General features: G+C 42.4%; 1 protein-coding gene across 9 annotated transcripts in view; it reads right to left on the reverse strand.

The window, feature by feature from the left end:
• NLGN1 (neuroligin 1) overlaps positions 1–21736 on the reverse strand; it is a 674832-nt gene that overhangs the window by 141442 nt on the left and 511654 nt on the right. The window lies entirely within an intron of this gene.

Raw genomic sequence — 21736 nt, forward strand, 5'->3', positions numbered from 1 at the left:
GCTGCTTTTACCCCACCTCAGAGACATAAAGGTCTCAGCTAAAGAGTTTTGGCAACACTAGTTGACTTCATGCGTTCTAGGGAAATGGTCATAATGACACACACAGACATTTCACAATATGCTATCATATCACACTCTGGGATGGTCAAGGAACACAACCCAGGTTGGGATCTATGCCAACAGAGAATGACTTGATGTTTAACAGTCCCTATTATAAAAAAATTCCTTCTAGTAGCACCTTAAAGACCAACTAAATTAGTTCTTGGTATGAGCTTTCGTGTGCATGCACACCTCTTCAGATGCACACGAAAGCTCATACCAAGAACTAACTTAGTTGGTCTTTAAGGTGCTACTAGAAGGAATTTTTTTATTTTGACTATGGCAGACCAACACGGCTACCTATCTGTAACTAGTCCCTATTATAATCCCATCCCATCAGATGTCAAGGAAATAAACAACTATCTGACTTTTAGAAGACATAATAGAGAAGGCAGCATAAACAGACTGTCATGAGTTAATTAGGCTTTTGTATTAGGTTTGAAAGAGTGGAGCTCATTCTACCTGAGGCACCAGTCACAGTGACCATATGGGAGGGTGGGCTTAGAACTGTAAAACAGTGATAGGCTTTTAAACAGCTGAAAAATAAACAACCATTTATTTGCTATGCTATTGAGACACTGCTGGAGCAATCACCCTAGATTTCAATACACAATTACCAACGGGTTACCTCTATACCACACAAAGGTCACCCATCATAACAATGCTAACATATTTCGAGTGACACCAAAAAAGAAAAAAAAAAGCTAATGAAAATGACTGCAGGATGTCCTCTGCCTATTTACATATTTTAACAAGAAACAGGAGGAAAAATAAATTGCATTGAGAAATCGTTTATCCACAGGGACTGGAGATCCCTTTGTCCCATTAAACTATATCACCATTATTTTTAATTGCCTCGCTTTGGTGGCAAGCTTGAAGAAAACAACCCGTGCCGAGAGAAGTAAGATAAATATACTTGAAGTGCAAAACTTTGCCTGTGCTGAACGTTGCACACTTTTGCTGCACTCATTGCTGCTGCTCCAATCATTTTTTAAAGGCAATCATTGTATTATGGATTTGGGAAAGCTATATTCCCACTTAATAAAGCCCTCGTCTAATTGCATATAGAATAAGGCATTCATTTCTGCTTACTTTAATATTATGAAGTGCTTGGTAAATTGGAGGGAACGAGAGCGGAGCAATTAACATAATTATGAATCTGGAGAGAGTGACTTATGAAGAAAGATAAGAAATTGTGGGCGTATCTCTCTCTCTCTCTCTCCCCCCCCCCCAAATCATGATATAAACAAGCATTTGCAGGCTTCAGAGAGCATGTGAAGGAATATTACTAGAATGAACGGGCTGGATAAAGAGCTATTAATAGGAATGTTTAATGGCAGCACTTAATGATACTTTGTGCAGAGTCTCAGTACTATTGTGAAAAAGCAGCCCAGGAGTTTGAAACATTTGCTCATCCTGCAAAGGACTAATGGGTGCTTCTCTCTTGACATTTTGTACTCATACTTTAGAACAAAATACACACACTGAAGGTCAGTTCTGAATGGCATATTCTTGTTTAAAATGGCAGTTTGCAAGGGAAGGTGGCAAAATCATCCTTGCACACACTGGTATGAAAATAGGGCAGGATTCAGTAAAGTTGCTGCACTGTACGACAGGATGGTAATGGGTAGCTGCCTCTGTCCAGCTTGTGAGCTCACAGAGGCTTCTGCTGAAAATGTAGTATCACTGTATTATACATGGAGCTTTGTCCCGTTCCAGCAAGACAATTCTGAAGTTCTTATGATCCTGGTAAGGGTATTCTTCTGTTTAATAGACATGCATTATGGGGGGGGGAGTATTTCTTTGGACAGTCCTCCTTCAGTTGTGCAGCAAATTTTCAAATCCCATTAGATTTGGGGGGGGGGGGTAAGTTTATCTGTTAAATATTAAAGGGAGATGTGGAACAAATATTTTTTTAAGAAAACCACTCCCATATTTCTACAGGCCAAAGGGTACAGCTGGTACCTCAGGTCAAGTACTTAATTCGTTCCAGAGGTCCGTACTTAACCTGAAACTGTTCTTAACCTGAAGCACCACTTTAGCTAATGGGGCCTCCTGCTGCTGCCGTGCCGCCGGAGCACAATTTCTGTTCTCATCCTGAAGCAAATATCCCGAGGTGATATTTCTGGGTTAGCGGAGTCTGTAACCTGAAACGTTTGTTACCTGAAGCATATGTAACCTGAAGCGTATGTAACCTGAGGTACCACTGTAATATGTATCTTGAACATTTGCACAAGCTGTTGTACAGTGGTACCTTGTGTTGCGTGACCTCCAGGTTACAGAATCTTTGGGTTATGGCTGCGGCAAACCTGGAAGTGTATACTTCCAGGTTTTGCCACTCGCTCATGTGCAGAAGCGCTCTGCACACTGTGTGTGTGTGTGTGCACGCAGAAGTGCTCTATCGCGCCGCACGTGTGCACAGAAGCAGCTCCTCTAGTTAAGGATTTTTTGGTGCACACTGCACGCCGAAACAAATTAAATCTGTAACCAAAGGTGCCACTGTAATTGTGAGGTCAAAGTGTTAGTCTCTAGATTGCAAGCGTAGAGTTCTAATCTAGTCTCTCTTTCTTGTCAGCCTGTTTCCCCCATGGGAAGATTGCTTAATGGCAACACACTTACAAAGGGCAAGATCCTTTTTTCAGTGCCCAACATTTCCAGTTAAAAGATCTTAGATAGCAAGGCCAGGCGAGAGTCTCCGTGCCTTAAAGCTCCAAGAGTGGTTACCAAACATTGCCAAACTAGATAGAAACACAAATGATCTGATTCTGTGTAAGGTAGTAAATGGCCAACCAAAATTTCTGAGTCTGGTAAGGCGAATCAATCCTTTGTTTCTATGAAACCATATATTTCTTCCGACTGTCATGAGTGTGTTTGCCCTTAACTCATTAAAGCAGGAAGTCCTCCGTCACATGGAACAGGAGGCTTCCTCTAACAGGAACTGCAAAGTTATTCAAAGCATACTTGCAGAAAATGTGTAATCGCGTCTAGAACTTCATGTACAATGACTCTGTGACTGGAGCACTTGGAAGTTTTAGCAGCCTGAGGGTCTGTTTCTTTCTCTTAAAGGTTCAGGCGAGACGTGATTGATTGGAGAAGACCTAACGAGGCATGATTGGTCCGCTTTCTGCTTTTAGCTTGCTGACTACCTTGCATCTCAGCTCCAAGTGCCACAGAGGAACATGCCTTAAAGGCTCCCCAAATTCAGGTCACTTGGAAGAATTGCTATGTCATCTGTGGACCAGTATGTCAGGGCACGTATGACATCAATGGGGAAAATGCAATGTTCAGATCCCACAATCCTGAGATCATTTATTGGCAAGGTACTACAGAAATACTTTGATATCAGTATTTTGGAATAATACCACAGAAGCATAGCCATTTGTAAACGCAATAATCCTTTCAATGTCTCTGACCCTGAACAATACCCACCATATGTGAACCTGTGAAACTCTGTCTCATACTAAGTCAGACTGTTGGTCTACTTTTACCTCTTATAATTGATTTCCCAATGCCCCAAGCAGAGTTATTTTGCAGCCCCACTTCCTATGATCCTTTGAGCAAGAGATATCAGTGATCAAATGCGACACCTTATGCATGAAAACTTTACCACTGAGTCTTATCTCTCATGTGCCAAAATTTCATCTGCATTCAGGTAACAAAGCAGCTATACGTGTTCATCCAGTTTATGAATGCTTTTGAGTTTCATCACATGAAGTCCATCACATCTTAGAGCACATCAAACAGATGTTTTTGCTTGTGTTGTGGACCTTTTAAGACATATCTTCAAGCCTAGGTGAGTCAAATATATGAATGCTAAGTCATTTGCATACATTGATCCAGACTTTTCTGCCATTTCCAAAATATGAAAGTCTAGATAACAATAGGCAGCCTTGTTTTAGTCATCTGTTGATCTTAATTAGTTTGTTGAGGAATTCTTCTTCCAGCATACCACAGTGTTATAAATGTCAGCAAGTAGTTGTTGGGTCAACCTCAGAATTCTTGTGGACTTGATGTAGGGCAGGAAAGGAAGAGAGGAGAGGGGAGGGGAGAGAACGCTTGTGGCGGGTACAGTTTATAGCTAGATAAAATTCTTAGCCTAAATTCATCCTTATCAGCATAATAAAGAATGCATGATACATAGCATAAGTACATCTTTCTGGGAGTTTGCAAATAAGTAATCGGATAAAAGGCATAGAGGAGAATTTTGTTTGGCTAACATTTTATATGAACTAACCTAATTCACACCCCTTCAGCTAGTTTGGGCAGAATTCATATTTCCCTGAATTTTGCAACAGAGCCCTAAATTCAAAAACCATCCCCAAATGCATGAAATATATGTGCCTTTAGGGTACAATAAACTTATAAATGTTGTGCATTGGGATAAAAATATGTATATAAATACATACATAATTAAGTACATGTGGTTTTGATAAAATTCATATTTTAAATATATATTTAAATGTGAATGTGTGTGTGCATATCTATCATCTATCATCTATCATCTATCATCTATCATCTATCATCTATCATCTATCTATCTATCTATCTATCTATCATCTATCTATCTATCATCTATCTATCTATCTATCTATCTATCTATCTATCATCTATCTCTATCTATCTATCATCTATCATCTATCTATCTATCTATCTATCTATCTATCTATCATCTATCTATCTATCTATCTATCTATCTATCTATCTATCTATCTATCATCTATCATCTATCTATATATCTATGCAATCCTATGGCAAGATCTTTCTGGATGAATGAGATTAGGATCCAGCAGCAGATCTCAGGCTGAGCTGGAAGATTTGTGGTGCAACTGGGCTATGCTGGTGCAACGCTTCATCTTCCGCTCAGCCAGCGATATGCTGATATATCTCCCCCACCAACCAGATGAGCTGAACCCAGCATATCTAAAGAGGTCATAAGCTCTGAAAAGGGGGCATGGGGAGGACAGGACTAGTGAGTGGGACATAGGCAGGATCTAAAACCCATTCAGCTCAGCCATGTGGCCTGCCAACTTGGTATTCAGGCAGCAACAAGGGTAATATAACTCAAACACTGTTTCAAAGACTTGCTTCCCCTTGCCCAGCCTTAGGACAGCTCATCCAGTAGTAGCCCTGAATGGAATTTAGATTGGGTACATTTTATGCCAGTTTCATTTATGCTGGCTTTCTTTACACAAGCTGCTTGTGTATAGGATTATTTACTTAGCCACAGATTAATGCAGAAACAGGATGTTATGGAATTATGAATGAACACCAGTGAAATTGCCACTAGGGTTGTGGGATACACCCAGTTCAATTCACACAGAAAGGCAAATCTGTATACTTTGCACTTTCTGAAACAATACGTGAAACAGAGCATAGTCATTCTTCAAAAATTACATTTCTCTGAATTTTGCAATGCAGTTTTTGGGCCAAGTAACATGTACAAAAATGTATGTATCAGAATAAATTGCACATATATGATATGTATATTGGTATAAAAGGTAAAGGTAAAGGGACCCATGACTGTTAGGTCCAGTCGCGGACAACTCTGCGGTTGTGGCACTAATCTTGCTTTACTGGCTGAGGAAGCCGGCTTACAGCTTCTGGGTCATGTGGCCAGCATGACCAAGCCACTTCTGGTAAACCAGAGCAGTGCACGGAAACACCGTTTACCGTTCTGCCAGAGTGGTATCTATTTATCTACTTGCACTTTGACGTGCTTTCGAACTGCTAGGTTGGCAGGAGCTAGGACTGAGCAATGGGAGCTCACCCCGTCACGGGGATTCAAATTGCTGACCTTGTGATCGGCAAGCCCTAGGCACTGTGGATTAGACCACAGCACCACCTGCATCCCTTGTATATTGGTATATATCCACACAAAAATGATACTGCTTTTTTATGAATTTTTTTTGGGGGAGGGAATTGAAAACAGATGTGGAAATGCGGATATTGTAAAAATGAGAATCCAAGAGAAACTAAAACTGGCAGATTTGCTCATCACTGATTAACAGAGTCTGGAAACAGACCAATTCCTTCATCAGTATTGGGCAATTTAACCTATATTAATGCTTTAATGTAAATATCCTATTTATGCTCCACCACCCCCACCGCTATATTTATCTTCCACTGCAGACCTTGACATTTACATTTCACTACAGATCCCAATGATTCTGTATGCCTGACCTGATACTGCAGACTCTTGGGACATTTATGTCACCAAAGAGGCCCTTTGAAGTCAACAGGATAATTTGGAAGCTGGTGAAAGTGGAGCATGATGTTTTGCAGCAACAGCGCCCACTGGGAGCAGTTGATCTTCTGACCAAGGAAAAGATATCTGAAGGGAAAGAAAGTGCAACACTGCTCCCTGAGAAATTGCGTTCTGATTCAGGCACCCTGAAAACAATGCACAATCTCTTTACAAACAAAAATCCTTTGCTTGTTCTGTCCGACAAAACAGAATTAGTCAAAATTGTTGTTCTATGAAATATCGGAGATTACAAACCCATTTTGAGCCAAACACAGCTACGGGATGTTTACTGATTTGTGTTTCAAATCAAAGTGCCATTATCTCAAGGAGTCTTCCACATTGTTATATACCCTGAGAAGTATGAATAATCAAGTTGTCAATTTCATAGGCAATTGTTGTGATACCTTGGGAAACTACTTGTGGCAGACAACTTAAAATAAAAGTCATATTAACATCTTTTGTTTACTACCTCTGTGCACAGATTTGCCTCTACAGTGGTACCTCGGGTTACATACGCTTCAGGTTACATACGCTTCAGGTTACAGACTCCGCTAACCCAGAAATATTACCTCGGGTTAAGAACTTTGCTTCAGGATGAGAACAGAAATTGTGCTGCGGCGGCGCGGCAGCAGCAGGAGGCCCCATTAGCTAAAGTGGTGCTTCAGGTTAAGAACAGTTTCAGGTTAAGAACGGACCTCCGGAATGAATTAAGTACTTAACCCAAGGTACCACTGTATATGTCCCAGTTAAAGGGAAGAGGCCTGCCTACCCATATCTCCCTGGGTTTAGGGTAAAACTTATTGCAGGTAGACAGGATGTAGGGTTAAACTACCGGACCACCTTTAGACCATTTGGTTGAAAAGAGGAATTCAAGTGTAACGAAGAGATTTGAGAAATAAATCATGGAGGAGAGGGCTATCAAAGGCCCTTGGCAATGATGGCTTTGCACTGCCTCCACAGATGGAGGACAGAAATGCTTCTGAAGACCAGTTGCTGGAAACCACAGGTGCTCTTGTGTTGAGGTCCTCCTTGTGGGTTTCCCATTGGGGCATCTGTTTGGCCACTGAGAACGGGATGTTGGATTAGATGGGCAACTGGCTTCATCCAGCAGGCTCTTCTTAAGTTCTTAAATGATCTGCTTTGCCTTCTGCTCTGTCCGATGTTTTGGGTAAAGATAAGACCATTGACATTGAGAATACACTGTACATGGCTTCTTGCTGATTCTCCTGAGAGCCAGTGTGGTGTAGTGGTTAAGAGCGGTAGTCTCGTAATCTGGGGAACCGGGTTCGCTTCCCCGCTCCTCCACATGCAGCTGCTGGGTGACCTTGGGCCAGTCACACTTCTCTGAAGTCTCTCAGCCCCACTCACCTCACAGAGTGTTTGTTGTGGGGGAGGAAGGGAAAGGAGAATGTTAGCCGCTTTGAGACTCCTTAAAGGGAGTGAAAGGCGGGATATCAAATCCAAACTCTTCTTCTTCTTCTTTTGACCCTGTGTCCTATGCATTCTTTTCTCTCTTCATACACAGAAACCACACCCTTTGTCAGCTTCCCATTGGTGGCTGCTTTCCCCTGAGCAGCTTGAATGATGTTAATTAGTGCTGCATCAAAAATTTCTCCTGTGGTTTCCCCCCCTGACTGTTCTCCATCAATTAATGAGAAAAGAAAACACGTTTGAAAATTATCAGAGGGGAGAGAATTTTTTGTGTGAGGTTCTCCGTGTGCAATGTGAGGTTTATTGTTCCTGTTGCATTTACTTTACTTCTGAGGTGGCTGAGGAATCCTAGCAAGTGTCCTTCCTGTCAATTCAGCAAATCACCTCACCAATGGTCGGCATCCTGCAGCCTTCCCAGGTGCCCAAAGTTCAAGCAAAGCCCGGGGGAGGCAACATTCCCTCCCATGGGACTTTTTCAGATCAGGAAGTGATCTGCAGGGAGGGTGCAGAGTGCCTTGACATGTTTATTGGGAACAATAGCACACCTCACAATGATAAGGTAAGCACAAAACTTTATGGCCACCAAACTTCCAGAGAAAATCTCAAGTACCCAAGACAGAAAAATGAAATGGCTTATGCAGTCTCAGTCAGCAGCAACAGTTTCATTCCTGAACAAAGTTAGGATATGGTGTATTTCATGCCAGCTTAATTTAAGTTAGTGAAATTTATGCTGGCTTCCCATTCTTAGTATTGCTAGGTTATGCCATCCTTTCCCAGCTCAATTTAAACTGAGCAGCAAGGTCACATGACTAGGCTGAATGGGATTAGGATCTAGCCAGTCTTGGTCCTGCTACTCCCCCAGAATGCCCATTTTTCAGGGCTTACACTGGGCTTAGCTCAGCAGGTTGGGGCCTGGCTGTGCCAAGATGGGGAAGTAATGCCGGTCTTTCACTGAACTTCCCCATTCAGCCCCAGAACCACTGGATCCCAATCCCACTCATCCTGGTGGATCTTGCTTTAGGATTGCACCAGATGCATCCTTAGTAACAATAGCACCTCTGCATCTGCCTAATAAGCCTTAGAAGATTGCCGTAATGCTTTGCTTTTAACTTTATTTGCAGATGCCTGACTGACTCAGTGGTGGGGACAAATGTGGAATGAACTAGAAATCTTTCAAAGTTCTAAACCAAAATGAACCCAATTCACCTTTAGTTCACCCAGCAATTATAAAACTATTTTCAGGTGTAATCCAGAGATTTTCGACTTTGTTCAATGAACTTGGTTCAGCTGAATGAGTTCATTCCAAGCTATGAGCACATGTCTCCTTTAACATTTCATAACAAACCCAGCAACCTAGCCAGAGGATATGAAGGTTTGATAACAGAGATGAGATAAATCAAGTCATTCTCTGCCAGACACTTATGCATTTTTGTGTTTCTTTAAGGTTCAAGAAAGTCTTGTAAAATCACACTTACATAATGAAGACTTCTGCAGTGTTTAATTCCATTTAAAAACTGTAAAAATTCAAGAAATTTCTCCTTCAGAAATTATGTTGTTTTTAAACTCGCATGATTGCTGGATCTTACTTTTTTGCTTATTTACCCTCCAGCTCTATTATAGATTTTAACTTGTTTTTCCACAGTTGTAATTACCATATGTTTTCATTAATCTGATTCTGTTAGCTCTCTGTGTGCTTAAGCCATCATGGTGTCAATCAATTACTCTGCTAGCCCATGCATCAACCCAATTAGAAAAGCTTTTGGACTCTCTTGCTTGAGTCCTTAATTCTGAAGATTAGTTCTCTGTAAAATGATCAGCATCATTAAAGGATTCAAGAGAAAGGGATGCTTAAGAGAAAGGAAAATAGTTTTCAGTGACTATTTAAGTGAAAACAAGTGGGGTTGAATTTCCAGCCATTCATGAAGCCCAGACTGGGTGACCTTGGGCCAGTTACTGTTACTGTTGTTTCTACAGGGACAGAATATTATATTATATTGGTGCCTGTTTTAAAAACTAGCTTATTCTCTTGATGCAGATAGGTAATCGTGTTGGTCTGCCATAGTCAAAATAAAAAAATTCCTTCCAGTGACACCTTAAAGACCAACTAAGTTAGTTCTTGGTATGAGCTTTCGTGTGCATGCACACTTCTTCAGAGACACTGAAACAGAAGTTGCCAGATCCTTCTATATAGTGAGAAGCTGCTGAATTGCAACTCATTACCAAACTCAAAACCATGGAGAGACCTGATATGAACAAAGACATTGGATTCTTATCTCATTATACATGACTAAGCCATTTTTCACCTTCTCACCCCTTGCCTTTTCCTGTAAGACCTATTGCAGTCGTTAAGAGTCGTCAACAGGCTCATCTCAGCTATCTGCCAATCTCCCATTCCCACCACCCTTCTGAGTAATACCCCTCCCCACCTTCTCACTATATAGAAGGATCTGGCAACTTCTGTTTCAGTGTATCTGAAGAAGTGTGCATGCACACGAAAGCTCATACCAAGAACTAACTTAGTTGGTCTTTAAGGTGCTACTGGAAGGATTTTTTTTATTTATTCTCTTGAGTTAGTCATATTGAAGGAAAATGGAAATGGGCACTATTCAGATATGCCAGGGATGGGGAACCTGAGACCCTCTAGATGTTCCTGGACTCCAACTCTCATGATCCCTGACCAGTCACACAGATTGATGCTGTTGGGGGTTATAAGTCCAACAACACCTGCAGGACCAGTGGTATCCCACCTATAAAATCCACAAATGGGCTTTATGGGGAATTCTACTTCTTTGCATCAGGAAAACAAGCATGAAAATGGTAGCCCACATTTGGAAACGCCTAGCACAGATTATGCAGTTGGAACAACCCGGATTGATTTTTCTTCCTCTGAAGATGCTGTCATACGTCAGGCAGACTCATCGATGGCAGGTATGTTTTGAGGAACAGAGCATCAGCCTCACCATGGCCAAATATGAATCACTGGCATTTGTAGGTTAAATACGAACGGGGAAGAGAAAAATCAACATTGAGCAATGCTTTTTAAACAAGTTTTGGATGTGTCACTGTAATTAGGGGGGAAATCAATCTCAAGAGAAAACAAGTCTCAAGAGTTAAGAAAAAATTCCCCAATCACATAATATGTGTGTATGTGTGTGTGTAGTTTAATAATTCACTGTGGCTCTCATCTCATTACATCACCCCGCAGGCCTATGCTGCTTCTTGCGGGGCACAAGGCCTAACTCTAGGGGGTCCCTTCAACAGGGCATTCAGCAAACCCCCTTATATTTGTACCACCTGCAGCACAGATCTTACCCATGACAGGAAGGTAATGTTTACTCCCAGGCCATGTGGGAGAAGTACAGCAAAAAGGGAGAAGCCCAGGCAAATGGGGGTGGGGAGGCAAATGCAGAAAGCAAATATCCTTGCATTCTGGAGTTTCAAAAGCAGAAGTTCAATCTTTTGTTCTATGGTCACTTTTAATAATAGATAATGCTCTTGAACTTCTGTACTTGAAACTCAACAATGAAGGACTTAAGAGGTTCAAAATGTTTTGGAAAATTGAATGTTTTCCTCTAGCCCTTTGCTTCCTTCTTCATACACACACAGAGAGAAACCCACATGTTTCCATGACATCACTCTTCTCAAGCACCCAAGCAACAATATCATGAGAGAGATGGCGGCCACATCACCTGCTACTGTTGAGTTACCGGAGCGGTGAAAAATTTACATGCTGGAAAGGAGGATTGGTAACCAAGTAAAGCTTGAAAAGTCTAAATGACCAACTGCTACCAAGCTTAGCCAACCAAACATTGGAGAAGCAGCATTGCTTCATCAGGCTGCTTATCAAGTATGGAGAACTCCAGGCCTGGGAGACACAGACACTCTTTCCAGGTCATGCTAGGCTCCTTAGATCCAGGCTATGCTCCACACTGGCTCAGCTCTCCCTCTCCTTGAGTGCCTTTGTCTGCCTTGAATTGTAGCAATGTCTCTGGCTTCCCTGGGTGGAGGATGGAGAGGTGTGCAGGTGTGGAAAGCTCTGCCTTCTGCATGCCTGGGATGCAGCTTACTGCACAAAAGCTAAGAATCCTGTCTTTTCTTCCACCTACTTTTACCTCTGGTCCCACCCACCACCAGTATGTGGCCCCTGGAAGTTTGCCTTTGAGGAAATGTGGAGCCCGGACTGAAAAAAGGGCTCTCTTCCCTGCTGTACATTAATATTGGACATCCACACCACCTGCCCTCACCAAAACCTGCTGGACGGAACATGCAGGAGTTCAGCCCGCAAACGCCTGCCATTTCCCAGGGCTGAAATGAGCCCCTGAACAGCCCTTGCAATGCCTGAGGGGATGGGGAGGTCGTACATTCCACTGAGATTCCACAACTAAGCACAGGCAAAAATAAATAAATGTTGCATTGATTTGGGAGAAGGGTGATAATTTTGCAAACCCCCCCCCCCAATTCATGCTTTATTTTTTAAAAACCCAGTCATTTAACAATTACTAGCAATTAGCATCTGCTGCTGTAACATGACACAACATCTTTTGTGTGCAAACGAATAGTCTAAATATTTATCTCTCGATCAAGTTATTCCGAGCTATTTCCTCCCCCCCCCCAGTGGGTCACGTTTGGTGCGACTGCAGTTTCTCGGGAAGATAGGAAGAAAATTATGGATGACATAAAACAGTAAGCGTGTACTTGACTTGTTTAATGGAACCCGACTGGCCCGGCTCTAAGAATTTGCTGGGCCAGCAAATAAATGCAAGGCGCAGGGTGCTTTGACCACTGAATCAGCACAACATTACAAATGATGTGATGCTCATAATGAAATGATGGCTCTCCGCCATTCTAGGCTAGTATGTTGGTAGAGATGTTTGGAACAGAGGAATAAAGCTCAGAATGCTAAACAGCCTAAACCCTTCAACAGTACCACTAAAGAAAGATGCAGTGAAAGTCAATGGGAGTGGAGTCATTATTAAAAGTGGGACCTCTATGAGGAGTTTTGGCAATAGTGAAATTTATAATTGCATGCTCAAAATTCCACTTCCTGCATTGTTTTGGAGGAAGCTGTAGCACCTTATCTTTGCCAAGTCAAGATTCCAAAGCAAAACATCTGGTACTGGTAAGGAAGAAGTAACATAGCACAGCTTCACTAACACAGCAGAATCCTAAGCGGAAAGAGTGTTGCTGCAATCAGGATCTGCTTATGGCTGGTTGGCCACTGTAAGAACAGAGTGGCTAGATCGGGACACATCAAAAAAGCATTTCAGGAAAAAGCATTGTAAACTTTATTCTGGGAAATCACGTTGGCAAAAGACGGGACTCTACAGGACCATCTGGTTTCACAGTGTTTTAATGCATATAAAAGGTTTTTTCTTAACTAGTATAGCTGAGTCCAATGCTAGGCAAGATAAGCCTATGGCCAGATTCAGCAGTGCTCTTTTGATTTTCTAATAATCTGCTTTCACATTTATTATTATTATTATTATTATTATTATTATTATTATTACTACTACTACTACTACTACTACTACTACTACTATTATTAATAATAATACTACCCTGCCCACCGGGCTGGGTTTCCCCAGTCACTCTGGGTGGCTCCCAACAGAGTATTAAAAACATGATAAAACATCAAACATTAAAAAATTCCCTAAACAGAGCTGCCTTCTGGTGTCTTCTAAAAGTCAGATAGTTGTTTATTTCCCTGACATCTGATGGGAGGGCGTTCCACAGGGTGGGTGCCACTACCAAGAAGGCCCTCTGCCTGGTTCCCTGTAACCTCACTTCTCGCAGTGAGGGAACCCCCAGAAGGCCCTTGGAGCTGGACCTCAGTGCAGTAGAATCTGTTCTGCTTTGTTGGTCTGAGAGTACTTGCGGCTGGACAATGGGGGTGGAGACGCTCCTTCAGGTATACTGGGCCGAGGGCATTTAGAGCTTTAAAGGTCAGCACCAACACTTTGAATTGTGCTCGGAAACATACTGGGAGCCAATGTAGGTCTTTCAAGACTGGTGTTATGTGGTCTTGGCGGCCACTCACATTCACCAGTCTAGCTGCCACATTCTGGATTAATTGTAATTTCCGGGTCACCTTCAAAGGTGTTGACAGTACATATGTGATAGAATCGGCTCCACTAGATAACATTTCAGTGTCTTTTCCCAAAGTATTTTGCTTCTCATGCACTACATTAGATTCCCCCCGCCCCCAGAACAGGGACTTCCAATTCACCTACAAATTCCAAGGGATATTCTACCACAACTTCCTTCTTTCCACCCCCTGCAACCCATCTTCTTTGAAACGCATCTTAAACAGGATACTGAAAAGTATTACCACTGAAGCACTTTGAACCAATGAGATATATTCATAGAATCATAGAACTGGAAGAGACCACAAGGGCCATCGAGTCCAACCCCCTGCCAAGCAGGAAACACCATCTGAGCACTCCTGACATATGGTTGTCAAGCCTCTGCTTAAAGACCTCCAAAGTAGGAGACTCCACCACACTCCTTGGCAGCAAATTCCACTGTCGAACAGCTCTTACTGTCAGGAAGTTCTTCCTAATGTTTAGGTGGAATCTTGTTTCTTGTAGTTTGGATCCATTGCTCCGTGTCCGCTTCTCTGGAGCAGCAGAAAACAACCTTTCTCCCTCCTCTATGTGTCATCCTTTTATATATTTGAACATGGCTATCATATCACCCCTTAACCTCCTCTTCTCCAGGCTAAACATGCCCAGCTCCCTTAGCCATTCCTCATAAGGCATCGTTTCCAGGCCTTTGACCATTTTGGTTGCCCTTCTCTGGACACGTTCCAGTTTGTCAGTGTCCTTCTTGAACTGTGGTGCCCAGAACTGGACACAGTACTCCAGGTGAGGTCTGACCAGAACAGAATACAGTGGCACTATTACTTCCCTTGATCTAGATGCTATACTCCTATTGATTCACCTCACTTCTTTTCCTTACATGGTTTCTCCAGGGGTGGGGCGGGGGAACTAGCCATGCAAAAGAAAGGAGATTATTGTGCAACTTCAGATATATGGTCATGGAGGATGGATGTGCATAATTCATGTTGGCTTCTGTAATAATGAACAACCCAGAGTGCCTGCTCTTGTACACAGCATACAAAGTGCACCATCTGGCTGTAAAACAGATCCTACACATTATGCACTTAGCAAATTTCATTACAGTTCATCTACAAGAGAGAAGAGCAGGTAGTGGTGCATTTTTAAAGAAGATTGGAAATCAAGCCACTTACAGCAGCTCGGATAAGAAACACGTTCAAATGTCACTCAACCAGACACCCAAAACTGTGCAAAATAAATAAGAAGATGGAAGAGTACAAACTACTGAAATGGCATGCACTCTGGCTTGGACTCAGGTTGCCTCTTGGATCCAAACACCTTCTCCAATATTTGTTTCCCTTTCCTTTGAGATCAATAATAAGAATACAGTACGAGGAATTTGGGAGCACCAAAGTCATCTGCAGCAATACTTGCTATAATAAACAGGGAACTTCCTTTGAAATATTCTTACGCTGCCCTTCATAGCAACCTCAGGAGTGGCTTGGCATTAGCAGTGTTGATAGGTGGACAGATATAACATGATACAGAGGTGCAAAATGGGCATCGAGGGATGCCTCAGCTGTTTGCAATACAGGTCCTCCAAAAAGGTAAGCAGCGTTTTGCTCACAGAGCCCTGCTTGACTCAATCCTCCAAGCACCTGTCATCGCCAATGTCTACCCCTTTCCTCGCCCCAAGAGAATAGTTCTGAAGCTTGGGCAGGGGAAGGTTTGGGCAGAAGCAGCACTGAGAGTCATAGGGAGCAACAGAGCATGTTTAGGCAGCTGGGAATAGCAGTCCTATCAGCCACAACTGGGAAATAACATTGTGGTTTTAATTTCAATTTCAATTTCAATTTCAATTTCAATTTCAATTTCAATTTTATAATTTTAATTTTAATTTTACCTCACCCATCTGGCTGGGTTTCCCCAGCCACTCTGGGCAGCTTCCAACCGGATATTAAAAACAGAATACAGCATCAAATATAAACAAACAAACAAACACACAAATAAATAAATAAAATATTATTTCCCAAAACAGGGCTGCTTTCAGATGTCTTTTAAATGTAAGACAGTTGCTTATTTCCTTGACATCTGATGGGAGGGCATTCGACAGGGCGGGCACCACTACTGAGAAGGCCCTCTGTCTGGTTCCCTGTAACCTCACTTCTTGCAGTGAGGGAACCGCCAGAAGGCCCTCGGCACTGGACCTCAGTGTCCGGGCTGAATGATGGAGGTGGAGATGCTCCTTCAGGTATACAGGACCGAGGCCGTCTAGGGCATTAAAGGTCAGCACCAACACTTTGAATTTATACCCCACCTTTTTCCCTAACGGGACTCAAGGTGGCTTACAAATAATAACAAGAACCTCTAAGACCATAGAAAATTCAGTCATTGGAATACAATTAAGCATTGATAGTTTAAACCACATGTATCTACAAAATCTGTTTAAAACACACCAATAATTACAATAAACACAGCATTGCATGAGGCCTTCAGTTAATAGCAGTTGATCCCCCAAAGCCTATTGGGACGAGGAAGTCTTCACCTGCCTGCGGAAGCACAGCAAGGAGAGGGCCAGCCTAACTTCTCTAGGGAGAGAGCTTCTGGCTTCTCCACAGCAGAAATAACACAAATAGTATAATCCCAGTCCCATCCCTGGAGGAAGAAGACACAGCTATGGAGACTCCAGAGCACTTTGGAACTGTGTTCCTCTAGTCTCAAGGTAAAGTCATTTCATCCGGGAGAAGTGAAAGCGGAGGTGACGGTGATGGGCATGTTGAGTACCTGAGAACTATTCTTGCAAGTCAAACATTCACCGATGTTTGTTGCTCGTCAGGTCAAAAGCCAAGATGCACATGTGTCCATGAGCAAGGAATGGAATTGTACATAAGAATAGCATTTAGGATTGTTGCTTAACAGAGATTTTCGAGGCAAATACTAAGATTCCTCCTGGAGCGAATCATTCAAGGATTCTTCAAAGAGAGCAAAGAGAGTTTTAATTATGATAGTAATTGAGAGGGCCCCTCAAATCTCTGGGAAATGTGTGTTAGGACACTTCAGTGAGATTGTAGGCATCTTTCCCAATTGAAACAATTTATGAGGACTTATCCCCCAAAGTCCAAACAAAGTTTAGTAGCAGAAACAACTGCTCAATGCTTCACATATAAATTAACAGAAAGTGCCACTAACTTTCTCAGACTCTGTCTCATTGAGACTTTCGAGTATTTGTGATTAGTGAAGTAGCAACACAAGCTAATGAAGTGAACACAGACCTGAAATGGCATGAAATAAGTGATCTAGACTAAGGTAGACAATAATAATAATAATAATAATAATAATAATAATAATAATAATAATAATATCTTTATTGTCATTGCCCCCTTCGGGGACAATGAAATTACTTGACTGCTCCATAAAAACACTAATTAAACAATACAGTATAATACAGCAAGGGAGATTAGATTAGACAAGCAGAGTTTGTCAGCACCAACATGCATTCTGGAATAATTTTTATAAAAATAAATAACTCAAGAAATTGAAAATGGAAATCTGCCAAGTTGGCGTATAATTTTGACCTAAGAGAGATTTTTTCCTCCTTAGAAATGTTGTATAGAAGAGCGAGAGAAAAAGCGTAAATGTGATATTTCTATTGTAGAGAAAAGCAGTAAAAAAGCAACCGCTAAACGATGTTTGCCTCTAAAACCATGTCGTCTGCTGCTACTTTTTATTATTTATTTTGTTTTATCATTGAGACCAATGCAAAGAGGTAGGAAATAAATCCTAAAATAAGCAAATTATGAATATTGTCTCTTTTCTGTTTTCTCCCCTGTTTTTTGGGGTGTGTGTTTTTAAAAAATTCCAGGGGAGGCTGCACCTTGTGGCAGTCGAAGTGATGAGAGGTCACTTTCCTTGGCCAGGGGGAGGGGGAGAGAGTGAGGAGGCGGGGGAGAGAGGGAGGTGATGTAGTGGTCTAGCCACCCCTAGTGTGTTGAAAAAGGGACCCCATGCCAGGGGCATCCCATGGGCAGTTCAGTCGTGGTGGCAGCGTAAGAGCATCTGTAGCTGGGTGCTTGGAAGCTGCAGGCAGAGCCACCTCACCTGAGGGAGTTGAGGTGGCGTTGTTGGTTCGGGTCACCCACTGGGTAAATGGCGGCTGGGTGGGCTGCAGTGGCTCAGGGCCACCGTCCCATTCCAGCTGCAGCACCATCAAGGTGTAGATGGGGGGTGGGCAGGTAACGGGGGGTGGGCAGGTTGTGCAGGAAGAGTTTAAATGAGACCTGGATAGTGAAGGAAGCAAACTGTGAGGGGGAGGGGAACGACTGTAGTAATTTTGAGATTGTGGGGGCTGTTGTTGGGGGCCTGAGCAGCTGGGTGGGGTTTAGTAGAGAGGAAAGGCTAAGGGAGCCTTTTTGGAGAAAGGAGTGCATTAGGATGTCACATAGAGGAGGGAGAAAGGTTGTTTTCTGCTGCTCCAGAGAAGTGGACACGGAGCAATGGATCCAAACTACAAGAAAGAAGATTCCACCTAAACATTAGGAAGAACTTCCTGACAGTAAGAGCTGTTCGACAGTGGCATTTGCTGCCAAGGAGTGTGGTGGAGTCTCCTACTTTGGAGGTCTTTAAGCAGAGGCTTGACAACCATATGTCAGGAGTGCTCTGATGGTGTTTCCTGCTTGGCAGGGGGTTGGACTCGATGGCCCTTGTGGTCTCTTCCAACTCTATGATTCTAGGGCCTGGCCATTTTCATTTTTTTTTTATTGTGGTTTTTTCTGCGTTCTCCCCCCCCCTCCGAAAAATCCCTTTCTTTCCCTGCTAGAAGAGTAATAATCATCTCTTGAAGATGCTGGGGGGGGGTCTTTTTGTTTTTAGCCCCCCCCAAAAAGCGCTTAACAATTTCAGTGGTTTTCTGAGAAAAAACTTTGGGGGTGTCAGGAATTTTACTTTTAGAAATACGGCAAGCCTAGGAATCCTTAAGCTTGGAGAACTTCCCTGATGTTGATGTTTTATGAATGACAGACCACAGCACTTTCCTTCACTTGAAACATTAGCTATAAATAATGTGTGTTGTGTAACATGTTGGTCCTTGGAAGAAGAAGGGGGAAATAGGGGAAAATCTAAATATGTGCATAACCTTCTTTAGATCCCATAACCCCAAACAAGGTGGCAATTCAGCATAATGCTGGCCCATGTTTTCCTGGTGGGAACATGGAGTTCTTTGAGAGGCAGTTCTGTTACTTTGATAGTATTTGAGCACATTAAAATAAATGTAAAGACTAGGATGCATTTCCACAGTGAAATAAACTAAGGCTATTGATGTTATCATTCCCAAATGTGCCAGGGCATGTTAGTGTGCCACAAAACACATTTATTCTATACATTTGTATCCCATCTTTTCTTCATGTAGCTCAAGGCAATGTGCATTATTATCCTTCCCCCATTTTAAGCTCACAACAACTCTGTGAGGCTTAGGCTGAAATACGTTTACTGGTCCAGGGTCATTGAGTGAGTTTCACGGCCAAGCTGGGATTTGAAACTTTGGCTCTGAAGCTAGTGATCTCATACTCGAAGTGCCACACTAACTCTTCCAACCATTAAAAGTTGTTATGCATTCAAAGTACCCACCCTTGGAGGTTGTCAGTGGTATCTCTGCAAGGGTGATTGCTCTAGACCCGACTCCTTCCAAACCAGAAGGCAAACACTGAATAATGAGTCACACAGGCGAGAAAGAGGGAGCTCTTTGATCCAATGTTGTCCTACACTGAATCAGACCATGGGTTCATCTAGCTCTGCCGTGTCTTCACCAGGGTAACCAATACAGTGCCCATCAGGTCTTCATAGAATCATAGAACCATCAAGATGTCCCCATCTGGTCCAACCCTCTGCCATGCAGAAATATCAACTAAAGCATCCAAGACAGGTGGTCATCCAACCTCTGCTTAAAAACCTCCAATGAAGGAGATCCCCCAACCTCCTGAGGGAGTCTGTTCCACTGTTGAACATCTCTTGCCATCAGAAATTTCTTTCTGATGTTTGTTGAACTGCAAATCCCACCATCTCTTTCCATGGGTCACTCTGGCTGGGCAGATGGGACACTGAGTCCAATAATTTATGGAAGTCACCTTGTTGGTTAGTTCTTGTCTACATTGACTGAGCTTTGCACAGAGATGTCAAGGATTGACTTTGGGAGTGTCTGTTGTTCTACTGAGGTTTGCTCCTTCCATAAAGAGATTCTCCTCTAGCACACTCTAAATATAAGCTATTTAATGTGTACGGGTGAAGGATGCCTCTACTGTTAAAGGTTTGGAAACACTGTGTTAGGGATTGTGATTTACAGGACACCGGCATTTCTATATGAGGGGGGAATTCATACTTTAAAATAATCATAAGCATAAGGGCAACATGTAGGAATAGGCCTTGTACATTCTGTTCTTCAGCATCTCTTTCAATAATTGATTTTTTCCCTATATTTTTGCCCCGTTTCCAAAATGTTGAAAAGTTTTTGCAACTTCGTATTAGGCCTTAGAAATAATGGAAGAATTTCTAGGTCATCATGCTGAATAAAACATGCCCCATTGTAAATTTTGACAGGGCTCATTATGCAAGTCACCTAGTCTGACATTAGTGGTAAAAGAAATTGTGAAATTCATAAGCTCACATGTTAGTGGCTCAGAAAGCATCGCTTCCTGTCCCTTCGCATCCCTAGACCTTGCATTCCGGGAGCCGGAAGCAAAAAGCATAATACATACTGTGCAGCTATGCATAAAACATTCACTGCCCTCCACCGCCCCCTGATTCAGGAAGCCTTAAAAATGTATCTGGAAGAAAGATGCTGACTGTTCCATGGGTAACAATCATACATTGACATATCATATCTGAGTGACTGTGGCTGTAGCCTCAGGTTGTTTGCACCTAGTATAGGAAGAGAAACCTATGGATTACTATGGAAAGGTACTCTTGTATGATGTACTGCACTGCAGAAATGCATGCACACCGAAACTATCACATGGTTATTGTGCCATGTCTAGAGAAAACAAGATATACCAGACCAGCGATTGGAAGCAAATTGGAATAATAATTGGAAGCGAAAAGCCAAGGAGACCTCACAGCTGAGCAGAAGATCCTTTGCTGTGCAGCGTGTTTTGAGTATTGAAAGTCTTCTTTGGGAACAACTGTGTCTTGGTTATTTCAAAGACAAGCCAAACCGATCTCCATGCCATCTCAAAACAGGGAAGGATGAGTGACAGAAGGAGAGTAAGATAGTTCATAGAATCATAGGCTTATAGAGTTGGAAGGGACCCCAAGGGCCATCTCAACTAAAGCATCCATGACAGATGGACATCCAACCTGTTCTTAAAAATCTCCAAGGAACAGCTTTTGGGGGAGTCTGTTTGACAATAAACAGCTCTTAAAGTTCTTGATTTTTAGTCATAATTTCCTTTTTTGTAACTTGAAGCCATCAGTTCAGGTCCTACCCTCCAGAGCAGGAGAAAACAAGCTTGCTCCATCCTCCATGTGACAGCCCTTGAGATATCTGAAGATGGCTTTCATGTCATGTCTCCCTCTCAGTCTCTTCTTTACCAGGTTAAACATACCCCATTCCATAGTCCTGCAGAACAGAGCATGATTATTACATCCCTTGACTGAGACACTATAATTCTGGTGATGCAGCCTACAACAGTATAATCTCTCTCTTTTTGCTGCTGTATCACACTGTTGACACATTGTTCAGGTTGTGGTCTACTAAGACATCTAGATCCCTTTCACATGTATCACTAGCAAGCCAGTTGTCCCCTCTCTTATATTTGCTCAGCTGGTTCTTCCTGCCTACATGTAGACATTGTCCCTACTGAAATTCATTTTGTTCATTTGGGCCCAGTTCTCCAAGCTGTTAAGGTCATCTTGAATC

This window comes from Podarcis vaucheri (genome assembly GCF_965113315.1).
Source record: "Podarcis vaucheri genome assembly, chromosome: 5".
Lineage (NCBI taxonomy): Eukaryota > Metazoa > Chordata > Lepidosauria > Squamata > Lacertidae > Podarcis > Podarcis vaucheri.